Raw genomic sequence first — 21,454 nt, 5'->3', positions numbered from 1 at the left:
CAATAGCAAACGCTATTAAAAGCAATAATAAAAGATTATTAGTAATAATGGAGTGCCTATGTGGGGTCCAGCTGTAAAAAAAAAAAAGTCAAAACCTATTGCAGTGGAATAGGCAGTACCTTTTAAAAGGTGGAGGACAAACGATTTTTTTTTTTTACTTGACAGCTTTTTTAATTTATTTTGAAAGCATCCCATACTGCAAATACAGTGAGACAGAAGAATAGGATTCAGTGACATCCAAAACTTATTAACATTATAATTGTGTTCACATTTTTAGGTAATAACTGAGAAAATGCTGTTGAAAACTGACTTTGCGCAGGAAATAAATATGTATCACACAAATGGAAAATGTTGGCAAATTTACACTGACTCTGGACATTTATTTATTGTATTTGTACCCCACCTTTTTGCAGGCTCAATGTGGCTTACAGAGTATGGATGAGTAGCTTTGCCTTCATTCCACAAAACAAAAGCAAAAGGAGCAAGTTCCCACAATCCATCTTTCGCTTTTGATCTAGGCACAGGAAGAAAAAAAAAAGATTTTTTTTCTTCTATTAAAACCTGGGAGCATTTAAAATCTCTGCACGAATATAATACACCCTAGGATGGTGTCCGTGTAACCAGCCCCCCCCCCCCCCCCCCACACACACACACACACACACACTGACAGAATGATTACGATTTATAACAAACTACTAAATCTATTAAACGTTATTCCGTTATTATACTTCTGTGTACATCCGTAGATTACTTACAAATGCTACCAATAATAAAGAAGACAACGTGAATGCAGCAGCTCATAGGCTTTGAGTGTACACAGAACGACGGCTACGCGCCGAAGGGGAAACAGAGAGTAACCTAAATGGCTTCAACTTTAAGTCATACTGTCTCTTGTTCTCAATCAAACCTCGAAAGCTAAACTATGGTTTGCAGGAGAGAGGGTGCATTTCTGACTTGGCTGTGAAAGCGGCAAGGCTCTGTTTAGCTATTCTTTGTAATTTGTGTTTTTCTGCATTATTTTTTTTATTTATTTACAGCTGCCTTTTGGTTAAAATTTGTAAGTATGATGATTAATGATATGTTCTTTATTTTTTTTCCCCTACTGCAGCAGTTTGTGACGCAAGGCAGTAGAGGATTACTACTACTATTTAACATTTCTAGAGCGCTACAAAGTGTACGCAGCGCTGTACAAACACACAAGAAAGACAGTCCCTGCTCAAAGAGCTTACAATCTAGACAAAAAGTAAAGCATTTAATATTAATCAAGTAACTTATGCAGACACGTGTGTGTGTATATGTATGTATGTATATATATATATATATATACACACACACACACACATACATGCACAAAGTGCACGTCGGATAAGCACATGCTCTCTATTTAACTACATGCCATACTTTGGTCCAGTTTATAGTGCCATCAATTTCTATAAGGACAAACTTCAGTTTAGCGCACCACTGATAAGTGCAAGATTCACTTACACGCATGGTTTATGACCACTCAGCTGCAAGGAAAACTCCGCATAAGCGCGCGCGCACGGACTATGGAAGCTGATTAGCACGTAACAACCGAGATTTCAAATTTACCGCCCCTTTATTTTTATTTGTTTCATTTGTATCCCACATTTTCCCACCTATTTGTGGGCTCAATGTGGCTTACATATAACCATAAGGCATTCGCCAAATCCAGTATGAACAAATACAAAAGTAATGACATGGTAGAATAAAGTTCAAATATGACAGACACGTGAGGAAATCATAGAGAAGAAGAGTTTTTTTTAATGTCCATGCAAGCTATGGTTTAGTAGAGAGGAAGAGTTGGTTTATGTTTGGTCGAGTCTTGGTTGCACTGTGTTGTTGGGTTTAGGCGTTTATGTTGGGGCAGTTAGGTACGCCTTTTTAAAAAGGTAAGTTTTGAGTGATTTCCAGAATTTTATGTGGTCGTACGTTTTCACAGCTGTTGGTAATGCATTCCAAAATTGTGCGCTTATGTAGGAAAAGCTAGATCCATAAGTTGATTTGTATTTGAGTCTTTTGCAGCTTGGGTAGTGGAGATTTAGGTATGTTCATGATGATTCTGTTGTGTTGCTAGTTGGTAGATCTATAAGGTCTGTCATGTATTCTGGGGCATCGCCGTAGATTATTTTATGAACTAGGGAGCAGAGTTTGCAAGCGATGCGTTCCTTGATTGGGAGCCACTGCAGTTGTTCTCGGAGGCGTTTGGCACTTTCATAATCGCGTTTTTTCCAAACACTAGTCTGGCTGCCGTGTTCTGAGCGGTCTGGAGTCTCCTTATGATTTGTACTTTACAGCCTGCATGAATTCTATTGCAATAGTCAACATGGCTTAATACCATTGATTGTATCAAATTGTGGAATGTTTCTCTCACGAAGAATGGTTTCAAGCGTTTGAGTTTCCACATTGAGTGGTATATGTTCAAAAAAAATCCGCAATCAAGCAGAGAACTCGAACGCCCCACGGGAAAACACAGAAATAGGTAAAAAGTGGGATGTTTGACCACGGAAATACAAATCCTGGAGACAATATCATAAAAGCTTCTTTATTGAAGAAAAGACTCGACACAACTGTTGTGTTTCGGCCTACAGGCCTGCATCAGGAGTCTCCCGCTATGACGTAGCGTATATGAATCCGAAATGCCTGAAACACGATTTGGTCCGTGTGACGAATCAAACGTAAAGTGATTGGCTATATTACAAAAGTGGTCTTGAAAAAGACCTTTCGTGGTAAGCTTGTCCGTAGCGGGTCACTAGGAGCGCAGCATGGAACGTGTGTCGAGTCTTTTCTTCAATAAAGAAGCTTTTATGATATTGTCTCCAGGATTTGTATTTCCATGGTCAAACATCCCACTTTTTACCTATTCCACATTGAGTGGAATATTTTCTTTGTAGTAGCTTTCGCTTGGTTCTCCAGGCAGAATAAGTGAAAGAATGTTGTTAGAGTGTACACTGAGGTTATCGTCTTTGCAGCGGAACTGTAAGACTTTAACACTGGCTGAATGAATAGAAGTTCTTACAAAATTAGAAAACAAACAAAGTCAAGCATCTATTACTACAGAATATGGTGTCAATCCCAGTCAAATTTCACGTAGCTTGAAACAGAAAGACCAGCTTCTGGAAGACTGACAAAACAATACAAATCCGAAACGAAAACGGGCGGGGAAAAGCTGAGGAGATAGAAGATGCTCTTCTTCAGCGGTTTTCTCGAGTCAGGAGCAGACAGTTTCCAGTCAGTGATCCACTGCTTATGGAGAAAGCTAACCAGCTAGCTGAAAGTCTTGGACTAACTGAATTCAAAGCCACTGTTGGATGGTTGGAAAGATGGAAGGAGAGGAACAACATAAAATTCAAGGAACAGCATGGTGAGAAACAAGACGCTGATGACTTTGGTACTGAAAATTGGGTTGTTTCAGTTCTTCCTACCATCTTCAACAAGTTTGCACCTTGTGACATTTTCAATGCTGACGAAAATGGTCTCTACTGGTGAGCGATTCCTGATGGAACACTTGCATTCAAACAAGCCGAAACTACTGGAGGTAAAATGTCGAAGGACCGACTGGCAATCCTCCTTTGCTGCAATATGGATGGGAGTGAGAAGTTGGAACCCCTCGTCATTGGAAAGAGCAAACAGCCCCGTTGCTCCAAGAAAGTTAAGTGACTTCCTGTGTCATACGAGGCTAACGCAAATTCATGGATGACTGGGGAAATTTGGAAGCAGTGGCTAAAGAAGGTAGACACTAGAATGCGGGCACAAAAGCGTCAGATTTTGTTGCTTTGTGATAATTGTGCTGCACATAGGGATGATGTCAGACTGTCTAATGTCAAGGTGGTCTTCCTGCCACCAAACACTAACTCACTGATGCAACCTATCGATCAGGGCATAATAGCCAATTTCAAACAACATTATGGGGCTCTTGTGCTATGTCGTCTGATGAGCGTTATGGATGACCAGACTGGCAAGGATAAACGTGCTGTTGAACTGGCTCGTAATCTATCACTGTTGGATTCCCTACAGCTGCAGAAAGAAGCCTGGAATCATGTTACACAGGCAACCATTGTGAACTGCTACAAGCGGGCAAGCTTCGTTAAGGATGTGGAGAGGGACAAAACAGATGCAGCTGTTGCAAACGTGTCAGATGAAGCGGTTATTGACATCCCAGCCCGTGTTACTGAAGAGGAGTTTCATCACTACATAGCTGTTGATTACGATCTACAAACAGCACTGATGTCAAGATATGCACCTACAGAGAGAGTGAGTGTGTGTGTGTACTTTTCCTTATCACTGTTTTTGAACAGGGTTCCCACTCATATAAACCCGCTCTTTTCTTGATATCTGTATATACACACACACAAAGTGCAAGGGTCTGGGACCAAAGAAATGCATGCACTTAACCGTTGTGACCCAAACAAACTTGACATCTGATAAACATATGTACAGTACTGTTTATTATATGTACAGTATACAGTCTCCATTAACTGTGTGTGTGTATCTATATATATATATATATATATATATATATATATATATACAGTGGGGGAAATAAGTATTTGATCCCTTGCTGATTTTGTAAGTTTGCCCACTGACAAAGACATGAGCAGCCCATAATTGAAGGGTAGGTTATTGGTAACAGTGAGAGATAGCACATCACAAATTAAATCCGGAAAATCACATTGTGGAAAGTATATGAATTTATTTGCATTCTGCAGAGGGAAATAAGTATTTAATCCCTCTGGCAAACAAGACCTAATACTTGGTGGCAAAACCCTTGTTGGCAAGCACAGCGGTCAGACGTCTTCTGTAGTTGATGATGAGGTTTGCACACATGTCAGGAGGAATTTTGGTCCACTCCTCTTTGCAGATCATCTCTAAATCATTAAGAGTTCTGGGCTGTCGCTTGGCAACTCGCAGCTTCAGCTCCCTCCATAAGTTTTCAATGGGATTAAGGTCTGGTGACTGGCTAGGCCACTCCATGACCCTAATGTGCTTCTTCCTGAGCCACTCCTTTGTTGCCTTGGCTGTATGTTTTGGGTCATTGTCGTGCTGGAAGACCCAGCCACGACCCATTTTTAAGGCCCTGGCGGAGGGAAGGAGGTTGTCACTCAGAATTGTACGGTACATGGCCCCATCCATTCTCCCATTGATGCGGTGAAGTAGTCCTGTGCCCTTAGCAGAGAAACACCCCCAAAACATAACATTTCCACCTCCATGCTTGACAGTGGGGACGGTGTTCTTTGGGTCATAGGCAGCATTTCTCTTCCTCCAAACACAGCGAGTTGAGTTCATGCCAAAGAGCTCAATTTTTGTCTCATCTGACCACAGCACCTTCTCCCAATCACTCTCGGCATCATCCAGGTGTTCACTGGCAAACTTCAGACGGGCCGTCACATGTGCCTTCCGGAGCAGGGGGACCTTGCGGGCACTGCAGGATTGCAATCCGTTATGTCGTAATGTGTTACCAATGGTTTTCGTGGTGACAGTGGTCCCAGCTGCCTTGAGATCATTGACAAGTTCCCCCCTTGTAGTTGTAGGCTGATTTCTAACCTTCCTCATGATCAAGGATACCCCACGAGGTGAGATTTTGCGTGGAGCCCCAGATCTTTGTCGATTGACAGTCATTTTGTACTTCTTCCATTTTCTTACTATGGCACCAACAGTTGTCTCCTTCTCGCCCAGCGTCTTACTGATGGTTTTGTAGCCCATTCCAGCCTTGTGCAGGTGTATGATCTTGTCCCTGACATCCTTAGACAGCTCCTTGCTCTTGGCCATTTTGTAGAGGTTAGAGTCTGACTGATTCACTGAGTCTGTGGACAGGTGTCTTTCATACAGGTGACCATTGCCGACAGCTGTCTGTCATGCAGGTAACGAGTTGATTTGGAGCATCTACCTGGTCTGTAGGGGCCAGATCTCTTACTGGTTGGTGGGGGATCAAATACTTATTTCCCTCTGCAGAATGCAAATAAATTCATTTACTTTCCACAATGTGATTTTCCGGATTTAATTTGTGATGTGCTATCTCTCACTGTTACCAATAACCTACCCTTCAATTATGGGCTGCTCATGTCTTTGTCAGTGGGCAAACTTACAAAATCAGCAAGGGATCAAATACTTATTTCCCCCACTGTATATACACACACACACACACAGTGGTGTGGTGGAGCCGGTTGTTAAATTTTCTTCCGGCTTGCGAGCCGGTTGTTGAAAATAGCGAGCCGGCTCTGGCTCTCCTCCCTCCCTCCCTCCGGATCCGCCTCACCACCCGCTTGTTTTTTGAAGTCTTTGGGTCTTGCCTGCCCGCTTCCAGCGCTGACTGTTCTCCCTTGCCGATTCGCGCTTTAAAAATGCCGCCGAGACTTCCAGAGGCAGCCTCACGAGACTTCGGCTGAAGTCTCGGCGGCCATTTTGAAGCGCGAATCGGCAAGGGAGGACAGTCAGCGCTGGAAGCGGGCAGGCAAGACTGCCTGCCCCGAGGAATTAAAAAAAACAAGTGGGCGGTGAGGGATCGGGCGGGAGGAGAAGAATTCGCGATACAACTTGGGAGGGGGTGGCAGGGGGGAAAAGGGAGTCACTGCTGGACATCTGGGTGCATGCAGGGGAGAGAAGGGGCATTGCTGGACATCTGGGTGCATGCAGGGCAGGGGAGAGAGAAGAAATGCTGGACATGGATGGAGGGGAGAGAAGAGTGAGGAAGAAGATGAGATGAGGGAAAAGGAAGAGAGGAGAAAAACTGCACATGGATGAAGAAAATAGGCAGAAGCTGAGGACCAGAAATGAAGAAGAAAGGAGGAAAGAAATACATGGATGGAAAGGAAGCCCTGGAAACAGAGTTAAGAGGACAGATAGCAGCAGAATCAGATACTGGGCCAGCATGATCAGAAAAACAGTCACCAGACAACAAAGGGAGAAAAAAAATCATTTTATTTTCATTATAGTGTTTGGAATATGTTCACTTTGAGAATCAGGTGCTCAACATTAAAAGTTTATATTTATTTATTTACTTATTTATGGCATTTTATCTCCCACATTAAACATGAATTAGATTGGAACCTGGGATCATTTAATTTTTTTCCCTGGAGACAGTAATGCATTGCCTGCCCCCCCCCCCCCCCCCCCCCCCATGGCTATAGGCAGCTCTGCAATTTTGGGGGGGCACAGAGGTGGGGGGGGGCACCGAGGTGGACCAGAGAGAGAGCCTGTTAAAAATTTACCAGCACACCACTGTATATATATATATATTTATATATATATATACACACACACACAAGAACATAGATTAACCAGATGTCCAATTATCCAGAACAGGACGCAGGGGCATATCTGCTGGCGGGCTAAGGTGGGAACAGGCCCAGCCTTCAGCAGTTAGGCACCTGGCTCCCTTTCTGCCACCGGGAGCCCAGCATTCACCTATTCTCTACATTTTCGATGTTGTACTATCCCAGCAACTCATCCTCGCAGCCTGCACTGACCCCTCAGGACATGACATCAATGTGACCAAGGATGCAGCAGAAAAAAACCCATACTATTTCCTTTTCCTCCCCAGAAATGTTTCTAGAGTACAGTGTTATATTTAAAATAGGATCAAAGCGAGAGGGGGGGGGGGGGGGGGGGAGCTTATGGCAAATTAAATTGTTGTAAATGATAATGTATGTCCACTGTGAGATTTTCTTGTACTGCTGTTTACTGTTTAACTAATAAAAATAATTTACACATAAAATACCATCAACACATTTCGCTTCTGGGGCACTGAGACTGTTGAGTGGTTGTGACTGACTCATGTTTTTCTTTGATGCACGTTTAGACCTCTTCTGCCCCTGGGAAGGGTTGGTGTGGAGAAGGGAAGTGGAAAGCTGATGTGTTGGGCATTGTTTTGTTTGTTTTCCTGTAGGTTGTGAGTATACATAACCTTTGTATCTTGTTTCTGCAGTCGATGACTGAATAAAATATTTAACCCTACAATGGCAACAAAGTGAAAACTGGGCAGAAGAATATGGTATAAACATATCAACAATGTTGGACATAAAAAGCAAAGTCAACTGGAGGCAAGATAGCATTTGAATAGGAAGTGCCACAGCCTGCTCCTCTCCCACCTCAACTTTTAGGAACATTTCCTTAGCATTTGCCTTTAATCAATGCCTAAACAAAGAAGAAAGCAGAAGGCTTGCCCTGCTGCTGCTGTGTCTTCCTTAGTGGGACCAATGGATCGTTTTGCAGTTCGAAGCACAAGTTCTGGGCCAGCCTCTTCACTGCAGGTTGGAGGAGTAGGAGGTGAACCACTCTCCCCACTTGAAGCAGACTCCTTCAACCCAGAGAAGCAGAGTCCTCTGATGATTCCAGAGCTTTGCTCGAGGATGTGTCTGGATCAGTGGAGGGCTTGCCTGTTCCAGCTCCAGGGGCCGTCCACAGCAGTGGAGTGTTGTATAACAACACAGGGAAGTGTTGCTTAACTTTCCATCAGGCCATTTGGAACAGACACGAGGGCGATAGTTGAACAGAGGTGTGAGAGTGTCCAGGCAGAGTTGCTATTATAATCTAAGTCTCTGCTGCCTGTACAATCGGACATGATTACCCTTGAGACAATTTGGGAAGCCCTGGTGAGTTTGGAAACTACTTTTTCTAATAAGATTTCTACTTTGATGATATTAACTCATTCACTTCTTGGTAAAGTTCTTAATTTGGAAACTAAAACACAGCATTTGGAGTTGTCAAACTGCAGCAGGGATAAGGTGCTTTAATGAAGGAAAATTTGTTATTGCAGAGGAAAATAAGAAACTTTAGAAAATCAGCAACAATTAAAGACACTAAGATTTATAAATTTTCCTAAAATTACCAACAGTAGTTCCTCTTATTACTTTTAAAAGGTGTGTCAGAAATTGACAATACCCTCTGGTATCCAGAATTTATTAGCTGTTGCCTTATTCTAAGAAACCAACTGACCAATCCTTAGCAGTGGGTTCTATAATACCATTTGATGAGTTAAATTTGACTCAGACAATAAAAGGATGAAACCATAAACTGCTACTTTAATTGCAGACTTTATTTTAGAACCAGATCCACACTGGATTTTGAAAATGTTTTTTTCATCATAGACTAATTGTATAATTCTAAAATAGTTCTTGAATTTTTTCTGATGTATCTAGACCAACTCAACAAAGGCATCAGTCCTGGTTGAAACTGCATCCACATATTCTCCAGTTAGGGGGTATCTTCTGACTCAATTTTACTTGTAAATGTGTGGTTAAATGATAGCTAAATATATTTTCTTTGAACCAGTTCATTTTAATGACCTTCGTGGTCTCCAAATAGGTCTTGATGCCTTCACCGCTGTTGTCAGCTCATGTAACTAACTTCAACTCGCTAAAGTGTAAATTAGGTTGGAGTTGCTTTTCCACTTATTTTCTTTTAATGATAGTTCTTTGAATTGTGCCTTGCATCTCTATATGCTTTATAGACTTAAAATACAATTACTACTTAAGTTGAACTTCTCAGCAATTGTTTTTCTTTAGTTTATATAAAGAGGGTTAAGATGGTCTACACAGTATTTTCTTATGATCAATGTAACTTTATTAATTATGATTTGTTTCTTTTCTGTTCAAGAGTTTTTCTTGTAAAATATATTGAAAATTCCTTTAAAAAAAAGTGGTACTGTTAACTACATCTCAGTTCTTGACAAATAAGAAGGGAGTTGTTCCGGAAAAACCAAGAAAAAGGTCACCTAATGACCACATAGATAAAGCTCTCTAGGTCTGGTTTTTGCAAAAGAACATTGGGCCATCAATTGGCAAAAAGGCAATGTTTTTTAATCAGTAACTTCAGGAGGATTCTGAATGCAAAGTCAGCACTGGATGACTTTGAAATTTCCACCACCACCACCATAGTGGATTTCAGTAGAGAAATCCATAGTGAAGAACATAGTAACATAGTAGATGACGGCAGAAAAAGACCTGCATGGTCCATCCAGTCTGCCCAAGACAAACTCATATGTGTATACCTTACCTTGAATTTGTACCTGTCCTTTTCAGGGCACAGACCATATAAGTCTGCCCAGCAGTATTTCCCGCCTCCCAACCAACAGTCCCGCCTCCCATCACCGGCTCTGGTACAGACCGTACAAGTCTGCCCTCCCCTATCCTCGCCTCCCAATCACCACCCCCTCTTCCCCCCACCTGCTCCGCCACCCAATTTCATTGCACAAGTTTTTCTTTTACAGTTTAATTACCTTATCAAGAACTATGACACCCCACCCACTGTACTTATAATGCAGACAAAACAGGTTGGAATTGAAATTGCTTCCCAGTAAATCTCCAATTAGTCCTAAGGAGCAAGCTGCTCCTGGTTTCAAGTCATGCAAAGAACATGTTATACTGGCGTAAGTTGCAGTTTTTGCTGATTGGTAAATAAAATCCTCATTCTTTCAAAACATACATAACCTACCATTGTAATACAGACCCCCCCCCCCCCCCCTCAAAAAAAAAACCCTAGAGTGGCAAGGATTTCCACAACTGATACGACACTTCAGACCATAGGTGAAAGGATTGCAGCTTTGTATAGGAAAAGATGGAAGTGTTGTATTTGAACAATTTGCCATCACATCTCATAGCTGAAATCTAAGAGCAAGCGGAAGGTAGATTCCAAGTGCTTTTTTTGCCTCCAAATATGATATCTGTACTGTAGTCTATGGATCAAGGAGTTATCTGTTTGCAGGAAATAATTGCTACGAAAACTTCTATTGGCGGACATTGAAGATGAATGTGGCATAATCCAAGTCATAAGAAAACTGAACATAAAAGATTGTTCCTACATAGTTGCCAACACTTGGAATTTAGTTTAAATTAAAAACAAAACCCAAAATGCATGGAATAGTATTCTAAACAAATCAGAAAGACGAGGAGACGATGATGATGATTAGGATAATGACCTTAAGACAATCCTAGCTGCTCCGATTGTGATATTAAGAATGTCAATGAATGGATATGCAATGACACTAATAAACCAGGGTCTCACATAATAACCGATGATACCATGGAATCAGTACAAAAGGAACACGAGGTTAATGCTGATGTGGGACCAATGCATGGCTTGGGTGCAGGGCCAGATCAGCCTCTACCGCATTCTTTTTTTGAGGCCGGCCCGCTGCCTCAACTGCCTTCTGTCAGAACCAGACTCCCTGCCTGCGTATGCGTGCTGCTGACTGGACGAATACGTGCTGCCTACCTCTGCTACTGACCACTGCCCTCTGCTGCCTATACATATGAAATCATGGCTTTGTGACCTGGGCAGATTTATACCAGGGATGAGGGTCTCATGAGCAGAGGCCTAGAAGGCACACTGAAAAAGGGATTGGTGAGATCTTAAAATCCCATGCACATTTTTAATTCTTAGGCTCTCAAAGATCCTGCAAATCTACATTTTACATACAGTATGTAGACTAGCTTTACTAAAGTATGCTGCTACAGTAGCTCTCAATAAGATCACTCATGTACACTGGGGGCCCCAACATAGGGGGCAGGAAAGGTGGGAGGCAGCGCATGGGGGGCGGGGGGGAATCAAAAGTTGGTCTGGGGCACTACAACCTCTTGAGACAGCCCTGCTTTGTTGGAAAAGCAGGAAGTGTAACCCAGCTCCTTTGTCTGAAGAGAGTTTTGGCTAATTTTCGAAAGAGAAGGGTGCCCCTCTTTTGACACAAATCGGGAGATGGGCATCCTTGTCCCAGGGTTGCCCAAATCGGCATAACCAAAAGCCAATTTTGGGCACCCTCAACTGCTTTCTGTCATGGAGACAACCAAAGTTCCCAGGGGCATGACATAAGCATAGCAAAGGTGGGACTGGGACATGCTTAACACATGGGCATCCTCGACCGATAATGGCAAAAAGAAGGGCGTCCCTGACGAACGCTTGGACGACTTTATTTGGTCCTTTTTATTTTTACGACCAAGCCACAAAAAATGTGCCCTAAATGACCAGATGATCACCGGAGGGAATCGGGGATGACCTCCCTCTACTCCCCCAGTGGTCACTAATTCCCTCCCACCCTAAAAAAAATAAAAATAAAAAACTTAAAAAATATTTTTTCTCTGAAGACAAGCAGGCTCCATATTCTTACGTCATCCACGACCGCCCAGGAGACCGGAACTTTTCTTTAGAAAAAAAAAAAAACTAGAAGTTTGTAGAATGCTCCGTCGCGTGGGCATGAACACACCGCACATGCGCAAGCCGCTTCCCGCCCGCAACGCAAGTCTAACTAAACCAGTTCTTTTTTATCCGCGCTGTGAGAGAGTTGTGTGTATCATTGTTCCTTGTTTTTCCTGGCCCAGGAGAATGCTATTTTCACGTTTATCGTGCCCTTCTTCTTGTTTTTCTTCTTAGTATAAAATAAAAAAGTTTTTCCCTTTTCTTTAGTTTTTCCTCAAATTTTTGACGTTTCCTTTCTTTCTCGTTGCGGCCGCCTTTAGGCTGCTCAGCCACGTCTTTTTTCCCCTTTTTTTGTGCGTTTTTAATTAGGCACAATCCAGCCTTTTAATTTCACAGACGCTATTTTCCCACCCATATCATCGAAGACTCCCAGCGGCTTCAAACGCTGTACTCGCTGCAACCAGACCATCTCGAGTACCGACCCTCACACATAGTGCCTCCAGTGTCTTGGGCCCGATCATCTTCCAGCTGCTTGTAAGCTGTGTAAGTTAATGAAGAAAAGGACCCAGGTGGCTCGAGAGGCTCAGTGCGAGACTTTTTTCTGATCGGTCCGGTCCTTCGACGTCGGCATCGACATTGGTACCAAGGTCGTGGCGTCGACGTTGAGGGCAGCAGCACCGAGAGTCCAGGTAATGGCCCCCAAGAGACCACTTTGAGCTGGGAGCAGCGAGGCATCGAGTGGGTCCACCCGTCTCGAGGCCTACTGCTATGCAGGCCCCCCGGGACCGACCTGAGTCGGATCCAGCCCCGAGGAGGCGTGAAGATTTCACGTCCTCATCGGTGCCGAGGACTGTCGATGACGGGTGTCGAGCGAAGGCGAAGAAGCACAGTCAGCGATTTCCTTCCAGACACAGTACCAAGAGCTCCGGGAAGCCGAAAAAGTCGGCACCCGAGAAGCGTCGGCACCAAGAGGACCGCTCACCCTCCATTCAGGAGGTGCCGATGCGTCAGTCGTCTGGTATCCTGGTACCTGCTCTCAAATCCCCTCAGATTCTGGAATCAGCTCCTGTACCAGCCCCACAGTCTTTTCCGATGGCACTCTCGATGAGCATATCCGGGCCCTTCTTCCAGAACTTCTGGAGGGATTGCTTTGTCAGTCTGCCTCGGTGTTGGGGGTGCTTGTGCCTCCCGTGCCAACTGCTGAGACAGCATCTGGACCATCACCTGTGCGGAGATCCTTGCCCTCTGTGCCACTTGCGGTACTGGAGCCGGTTGCCACCCGGGTCGACTCCCCCTCGACGTCGGTGGAGGAAGCTTTGCCGGAGTCCAGGCAGGGGTCGACTTCTCGGCATCCCCCACGAGGACGTCGGTCTTCGAAGTCAAGAAAGGCTCAGGTTCGGGCTGCTCAGAGAGATTCTGTCCGATACCGCAGAGGAGCGCTCATGGGGAGAAGAGGAAGATCCCAGGTATTTTTCGGAGAAAGAGTCCTGTGGGCTTCCCTCTGATCCTACTCCACCCATTGAAATAAAGTCTCCACCTGAGAATCTTACTTTTTCATCCTTTGTACAGGAAATGGCTAACGACATTCCATTCCCTATAGAGGTTGTGGATGAGCCCAGGGCTGAGATGCTCGAGGTCCTGGATTATCCTTCTCCACCTGCAAAGGTTGCAATGGCCCCCCTGCACAATACACTCAGGGAAGTGATGATGCGGAATTGGTCTTGCCCTCTAACTCAGTGGTCCACAAGAAGTCCGAGTCCCAGTACATGGCGATCCTGTAATGGTGAAGGCCCAACTTCCTCACAATTCCATGGTAGTGGACTCTGCTCTCAGAAGAGCCAAGAGTACTAGAGACTATGCCTCGGCACCCCCAGGCAGAGAGTCTAGGACCTTGGATTCTTTTGGGAGGCGTACGTATCAGGCTGCAATGCTCGCCGCCAAGATCCAAACATACCAGCTGTACACAAGCATTCACTTACGGAACTTGGTGAGGCAACTGTCTAGTTTAGTTGAAGCACTTCCTCCGGAGCTTGCTGAACCTTTTCACCAGGTGGTCAGGCAGCAGAAGGCATGTCGCAAATTCCTGGCCAGGGGGGCTTACAACACTTTTGATGCGGCATCCCAAAGTAGCTGCTCAAGGTATAGTGATGCGCAGACTCTCTTAGCTGCGTGTCTCTGACCTGGATCTGAAGACCCAGCAGCGAATGGCAGATGTTCATTGCCAGGGGGATAATCTCTTTGGAAAGAAAGTAGAGGATATGGTTGAACAGATGAAAAGGCATCATGATGCCATGGATTCTCTCTCCCGCCGGACATCTTCTGCCTCCTCATCCAGGAGGTTTTTTGGAGGGAGGAGGAGTGCTTCCTATTCTTATAATAGGCGTAGGTACACTCCTGCCTCTCGGCAGTCAGTTCAGGCTCAGCCCCCAGCATGCGCGTTCTTGTCAACACTGTGCGCCAAAGGCCCCTAGGGTTCCCCAGCAAAAGCAAGGGACGGGCTTTTGACTGGCTCCAGTGCAGCATAGCCGCAGTAAAAGTGTCCGTATCGGGTGACTTGCCTGTCGGGGTGAGGTTGATTTTTTTTCACCAAAGGTGGCCTCTTATAACCTCTTGAGTGTGTATCCTAACCGAACTATTTGAAGAACCCACTTGTCAATCTGGCATCCAAGCCTCCAAATTGCCCACCAGGAGCTCAATCCTTCAGCGCCCAGCACAAGCAGGTACTTGCAGAGGAACTCTCCGCCCTTCTAAAGGCCAATGCAGTCAAACCCGTTCCACCAGGGGAAGAAGGACTGGGATTCTAATCTAGGTACTTCCTTGTGCAAAGGAAAATGGGGGATGTGTCCCATCCTGGACCTAAGGGCCCTGAACAAAATGTCTAGTCCGAGAAAAGTTCAGGATGGTTTCGCTGGGCACCCTTCTTCTCATGATTCAGGAAAAAGATTGGCTATGCTCTCTGGACTTAAAGGATGCCTATACTCACATCTCGGTGCTCCCAACTCACAGGAAGTACCTTCAATTTCGACTGGGAACTCAGCACTTTCAGTACTGTGTACTACCCTTTGGCCTAGCACTTTATAAAGTGCTTGGCAGTTGTCGCAGCATCATTACGCAGACTGGGAGTACATGTCTTCCCTTATCTCGACGATTGGTTGGTGAAGAACACTTCGGAGGCAGGGGTTCTACGATCCATGCACATGACTATTCAATTGCTGGACCTACTGGGGTTTGTAGTAAATTAACCCAAGTCCCACCTTGTTCCAGTACAAAAATTGGAGTTCATTGGAGCTCTGTTGGACACACGGACGTCTCGAGCTTATCTCTCCCAAGCAAGGGCAGACAATCTCCTGGCCCTGGTGTCCTCTGCTCGAGCATCTCAACAGATCACAGCTCGGCCGATGTTGAGACTTTTAGGGCACATGGCTTCCACAGTTCATGTAACTCCCATGGCACGTCTACACATGAGATCAGCTCAATGGACCCTAGCTTCCCAGTGGTATCAAGCTGCGGGGGATCTAGAGGATGTGATCCAGCTGTCCACCGACTTTCGGAATTCCCTTCAATGGTGGACAATTCGATCCAATCTGATCTTGGGACGTCCATTCCAAATTCCTCAGCCGCAAAAAGTGCTGACAACGGATGCATCCCTCCTTGGGTGGGGAACTCATATAGATGGACTTCACACGCAGGGAGCTTGGTCCTTTCAGGAGAAAGATTTTCAGATCAACTTCCTGGAATTACGAGCGATATGGAACGCTCTCAAGGCTTTCAGACATCGTCTGGCAAATCAAATTATTCTAATTCAGACAATCAGGTTGCTAAGTATTACACCAACAAGCATGGGGGCACCGGATCTCGGCCCCTGTGTCAGGAAGCCATCAGGGTGTGGCTTTGGGCTCACCATCACGGTATGTTTCTCCAGGCCACGTTATCTGGCAGATGTAAACAACAGTTTGGCCGACAGACTGAGCAGAATCATGCAACCTCACGAGTGGTCACTCAACATGGACGCTGACCGCAAGATCTTCTGAGCGTGGGACACCCCCTCGGTGGATCTTTTTGCCACTCAATTCAATTGCAAAGTCCCCCAGTTCTGTTCCAGACTTCAGGCCCACGACAGACTAGCGTCAGATGCCTTACGCATACAGAAGGCCTGTCCCCCAATGTAGGAGAATCTTCCCATTCCTCTAGAAGGGAAAACTCTGCTGAAACTCAGGCAAGACCGCAGAACCATGATTCTAATTGCACCTTTCTGGCCCCGTCAGATCTGGTTTCCTCTTCTTCTGGAGTTGTCCTCCGAAGAACCATGGAGATTGGACTGTTTTCCGACCCTCATCATTCAGAACGAGGAGTCGCTTCTACATCCCAACCTCCAGTCTCTGGCTCTCATGGCCTGGATGTTGAGAACTTAGAATTTGCCTCTTTAGGTCGTTCCGAGGTGTCTCCCGAGTCTTGCGTGCTTCCAGGAAAGGTTCCACAAAAAAGTGTTATTCTTTTAAATGGAGGAGGTTTGCCGTCTGGTGTGACAGCAAGGCCCTAAATCCCTTTTCTTGTCCTACACAGACCCTGCTTGAATACCTTCTACACTTAGAGTCTGGTCTTAAGACTAACTCCGTAAGAGTTCACCTTAGTGCAATTAGTGCTTACCATCAACGTCTAGAAGGTCAGCCTATCTCTGGACAGCCTTTAGTTGTTCGCTTCATGAGAGGTTTGTTTTTGTCAAAGCCCCCTGTTAAACCTCCGCCAGTATCATGGGATCTCAACGTCGTTCTCACCCAGCTGATGAAACCTCCTTTTGAGCCACTGAATTCCTGCCATCTGAAGTACTTGACCTGGAAGGTCATTTTCTTGGTGGCTGTTACTTCAGCTCGGAGAGTCAGTGAGCTCCAAGCCTTGGTAGTCCATGCACCTTATATTAAATTTCACCATAACAGAGTAGTTCTCCACCCTAAGTTCTTGCCAAAGGTGGTGTCCGAGTTCCATCTGAAGCAGTCAATTGTCTTGCCAACATTTTTCCCCATCCACATACCCGCCCTGGTGAGGACAAGTTGCACACCTTGGACTGTAAGAGAGCATTGGCCTTTTACGTGGAGCGGACAAAGCCCAATAGACAGTCCGCCCAGCTGTTTGTTTCTTTTAATCCCAACAGGATGCTAGTTGCCATCGGGAAACGCACCATCTCCAATTGGCTAGCAGATTGCATTTCCTTCACTTACACCCAAGCTGGGCTGACTAGAGGGCCATGTCACGGCTCATAATGTTAGAGCCATGGCTGCATCAGTGGCTCACTTAAAATCAGCCTCCATTGAAGAGATTTGCAAGGCTGCAACGTGGTCATCAGTCCACACATTCACATCGCACTACTGCCTCCTGCAGGATACCCCACGCAACAGTCGGTTTGGGCAGTCGATGCTACAGAATCTGTTCGGGGTTTAGAATCCAACTCCACCCTCCTAGGCCCATTTCTGTTCCAGGCTACACTCTCACCTAGTTCAAATTTATTTTCAGGTCGATCTCTGTTACATCCTCGCCGTTGTGAGGCCCAATTGACCAATGTTCATTGTTTTGAGTGAGCCTGGGGGCTAGGGATACCCCACACATAAGAATACGGAGCCTACTTGTCTTCGGAGAAAATGAAGATACATACCTGTAGCAGGTATTCGAGGAAAGCAGGCTCAATATTCTTACAACCCTCCCTCGTCCCCATTGGTGTTGTCTTCATTTACCTTCTTTGCTTTTTATTTAACTGGTTTAGTCAGGCTCACGCGTTTGCACCCGCGCGACGGAGCATTCTACATACTTCTAGTTTTTTCTAAAGAAAAGTTCCAGTCTCCTGGGCCGTCGCGGACAACGACCCACACGTAAGAATATGGAGCCTGCTGTCCTCGGAGAATACCTGCTACAGGTAGGGTGCCCGGTTGGTGTCCTGGCCTGTCAGGAGGACCAGTGCACTACAAATGCTGGCTCCTCCCATGACCAAAGGGCTTGGATTTGGTCATTTCTGAGATGGGCATCCTCGGGTTCCATTATCTCCGAAAATCGGGGACGACCATCTCTAAGGTCAACCTAAATGTGGAGATTTGGGCATCCCCGACCATATTATCGAAACAAAAGATGGCCGCCAATCTTGTTTCGATAATACAGGTTTCCCCGCCCCTTCACCGGGACGTCCTGCGAGGATACCCTCAGGAAAACTTGGGCGCCCTGTTCGATTATGCCCCTCCATGTGATCTTGCAGCAGAGAAATAAAAATCAGCAGTAAAGCAAAAATTACTTCTTTTTAAGTAGAAATACAGTAGTATATGTACTACAATACAGTACTTACTTTGGTATTTTTTCCCCACTTATTTTGGAAAATAAAAATTAAATGTTCAACATACAGTGATCTGAATGTATGCTCTTTTTAAACAGGTATGATTTATCCAGTCATCCAGATTTGTGATTATCCAAACAACCCCCTTCCCAAGTTTATGACTTGTCTCCTACAGACCATTTATTGGTCAATTAAATCAGAGGGAGAGGGAATATGGTAAAGGTTGATTACACATTTACTTGACATAACCAAAAGGAGGCTAGGTAACTCTTGGTCATTGGCTCCAGTGTTGTGCAACACAAACACTTGCTAGTTGCTACTGGGCCAGACCCGTGGAAGGGTATTTTAAACACTAAGCCAACTTTCAGCCTTGGTGGTCTTTTACTAAAAGGTTAGCACATGCTATCGGCCACAGGACCCGTTTTAGTTTAAACAATTTTTATTGGCAATGGACAAATACAACCAACAGAAAAAGAAAGCTACAATATCAAAACAAAGCATCTGTCAACCTATTTCTTTATAACCCATCCCACCACCCACTTCCCCCTTACACCAACCCCACTTCTAAAGAAAAGCTCCATATACGAGTATCCATTCCACCCCTCCCCTTTCAAGACAAGAGTACTCAAATGGAATCCAAGAGTCTGGACTCTGATTCCCAGATTCCTCAACAGAGAAAGGACTGCAGAGAAAGAAGTCATACTCCCCTAACCCCCCCCCCCCCCCCCAATAAAACCTCTAGATTACTAGCATGCCAGTATGTATATAAAAAAAAAAAAAAAAAAAAAAAGACTACGACCCCATGGAGACTCTAAATAAGCTTCCCACACTTTTAAATAACGAACCTCTCTTAAAAGAACCCCTTTTCATCTCTTGCCTCCCAGGTGGCAAGCAGATGTAATTGGTTTCTCCAATGCCAATCATCCAGGGAATGCAGAGAGGTCAAGTGTTACACAATACATTTCCTAGCTACCAAGGACACCTTACACAACAGCAGGATGCGCTCCCTGGTAGAACCCCAGAAAGCCCCTGGCTGGTCCAAAACCAACTGCTCCACCAAGCCCATGATTATTACACTTAAAAATGGACATCATAAAGCACAGAATGGAAGACCAAAAGCTTTGTATCCCAAAAAGAGTGGACAAAAGTATCTGCTGCCTCACATTTAAGACACGTAGGGGATTGCAATCTCCCTGCCCTAAAAAGCTGCAATTGTGAAAAATAGGCCTTATTTAATACTCTGAATTGGCAGTCCTGGAGCCATGCTCCTGAAATCAAGCATGGTATATTTCTAATAGTGGCAGATATGTCCTAGGTATACAAAGGAATTCCAAGGTCTCTAGACCATTTATGTTTCAACTCCTTCAGATCATTCCCCTTCACTACCTATTGAAGGGCCTTATGTATGCTAGAAATTGAAATACCTTGCACTAAAATAGTATGAAAAATGTTTCTCAATTTAGCCCCCATTCCTTGTCTGATTGCACACTCTGCCTGAGAAGGAACATAATGCTTAATTTGACAATATGCAGACCTATTTCCCCAGCTAATGACCTGACGTTGTTGGAAATGGCATAAAAGACAGACCCAATTATGCCATTTAAAATCTGGGATACTAAGCCCTCCCCCCCTCAAGTCCAATTCCCTAACAATAGGGGAAAATGCATTTTAGATTTCCTGCCCGCCCAGCAGAATCGATTAAGCAGTCTGTAAAGACAATCTAAATCTTTAATTTGAAGTAGAACTGTCTGTAGTAAATAAAACCACCTAGGAAGTGACTGTCACGAAACGCCTAGCACCTGCCTGCTGTTAACCCTGTGACCACCTGAAGGGTCTTGCCAAGCCTCACCTGCACTTGGGCTCATGCTCTATACTAGTGTAGCATGATATGAGTTTTGTCAGAATTATTGATTTTGTTGGATCAGATCTAAATCATATAAAATATGCAGCTGCAAAGACTTTACTTTCCCCTTCCCCCTGGAAAACTACTGACAACAAAAGCTTCGCTGGGTGTGGATACATGCCCATCAGTATAATAAGAACTCGAGGATGGACAGCAGACACAGAGGCTGGAATTAAAGACTCCACCTATGACTCAGACTGAAAGCCCATCTACCTATTCACAGACAATGATTCAGGCTGGGGCTAAACAAAAGACACTGATCACCTATAGAAATACAGCTGGCTACCTCAGACAAATCTTATCAGATGTGTATCTGCCCCCCACCCCCCCCATCAACTATCAGACAAGACACCAGCACAAGTGTAGACAAAAGGCTTATAGCATGTGACCATGCTTCCCTGCAAACTACAATGCCCAGGACTCAGTGCCCCTGGGAACATTATAAAAAGCCTGGGAACAGCCCAGCTCGGGCTCTTGGGATCTGCTGCTCTTGGGACCTGCTTCTCTCTGCTGAACTCCACACACCCCCTGACAAGAATTCTCCAGGCATCAACCACAGCTTTGCAAGAAAAGACATCTTCAACAGAGAGGATTCCTTCTTCACTCTCCCTCAGCTTCAACTATCCTGCAACAAAGACTTTGTAAGTTAACTTATGATTTAGATGTTATCTTGTCGCAAATTTCTCCTGTAGCAAGATCCTTAAAACTACCTCATTACATTACCTGTATTGTAAATAAACCTTTTTAAATTTGAATATATGGCCTTTTGTGTTCTGAGCGCATGTTCTTAAACCTTGCAGTGCAGGTTAATGTAATTCAACAAATATAATATTTAATTCCCCCTTATTCTTGCAATTGTAAATCTTATTACCTTATAGGTAATTGGTGGAGAATAGAATCAAAATATATCTTAAAACTTAGAAATACGGCACGTTGTGACCACATGCTCTGAGCAATTCCCTCTAGTCTTAAATATTATATTAGAGAGGTCACATGATGCACTAGAGAGCAGAAGACACGTTTTCAGGCTCTCTTAGGCCCCGACACCCTAAACTGCAAAATATCGGGAATCAAACCTGAGCTCCGACCAC

This window comes from Microcaecilia unicolor, chromosome 9, assembly GCF_901765095.1.
Source record: "Microcaecilia unicolor chromosome 9, aMicUni1.1, whole genome shotgun sequence".
Lineage (NCBI taxonomy): Eukaryota > Metazoa > Chordata > Amphibia > Gymnophiona > Siphonopidae > Microcaecilia > Microcaecilia unicolor.
The sequence above is the reverse complement of the archived record's forward strand: the minus strand, read 5'-3'. Positions refer to the sequence as shown.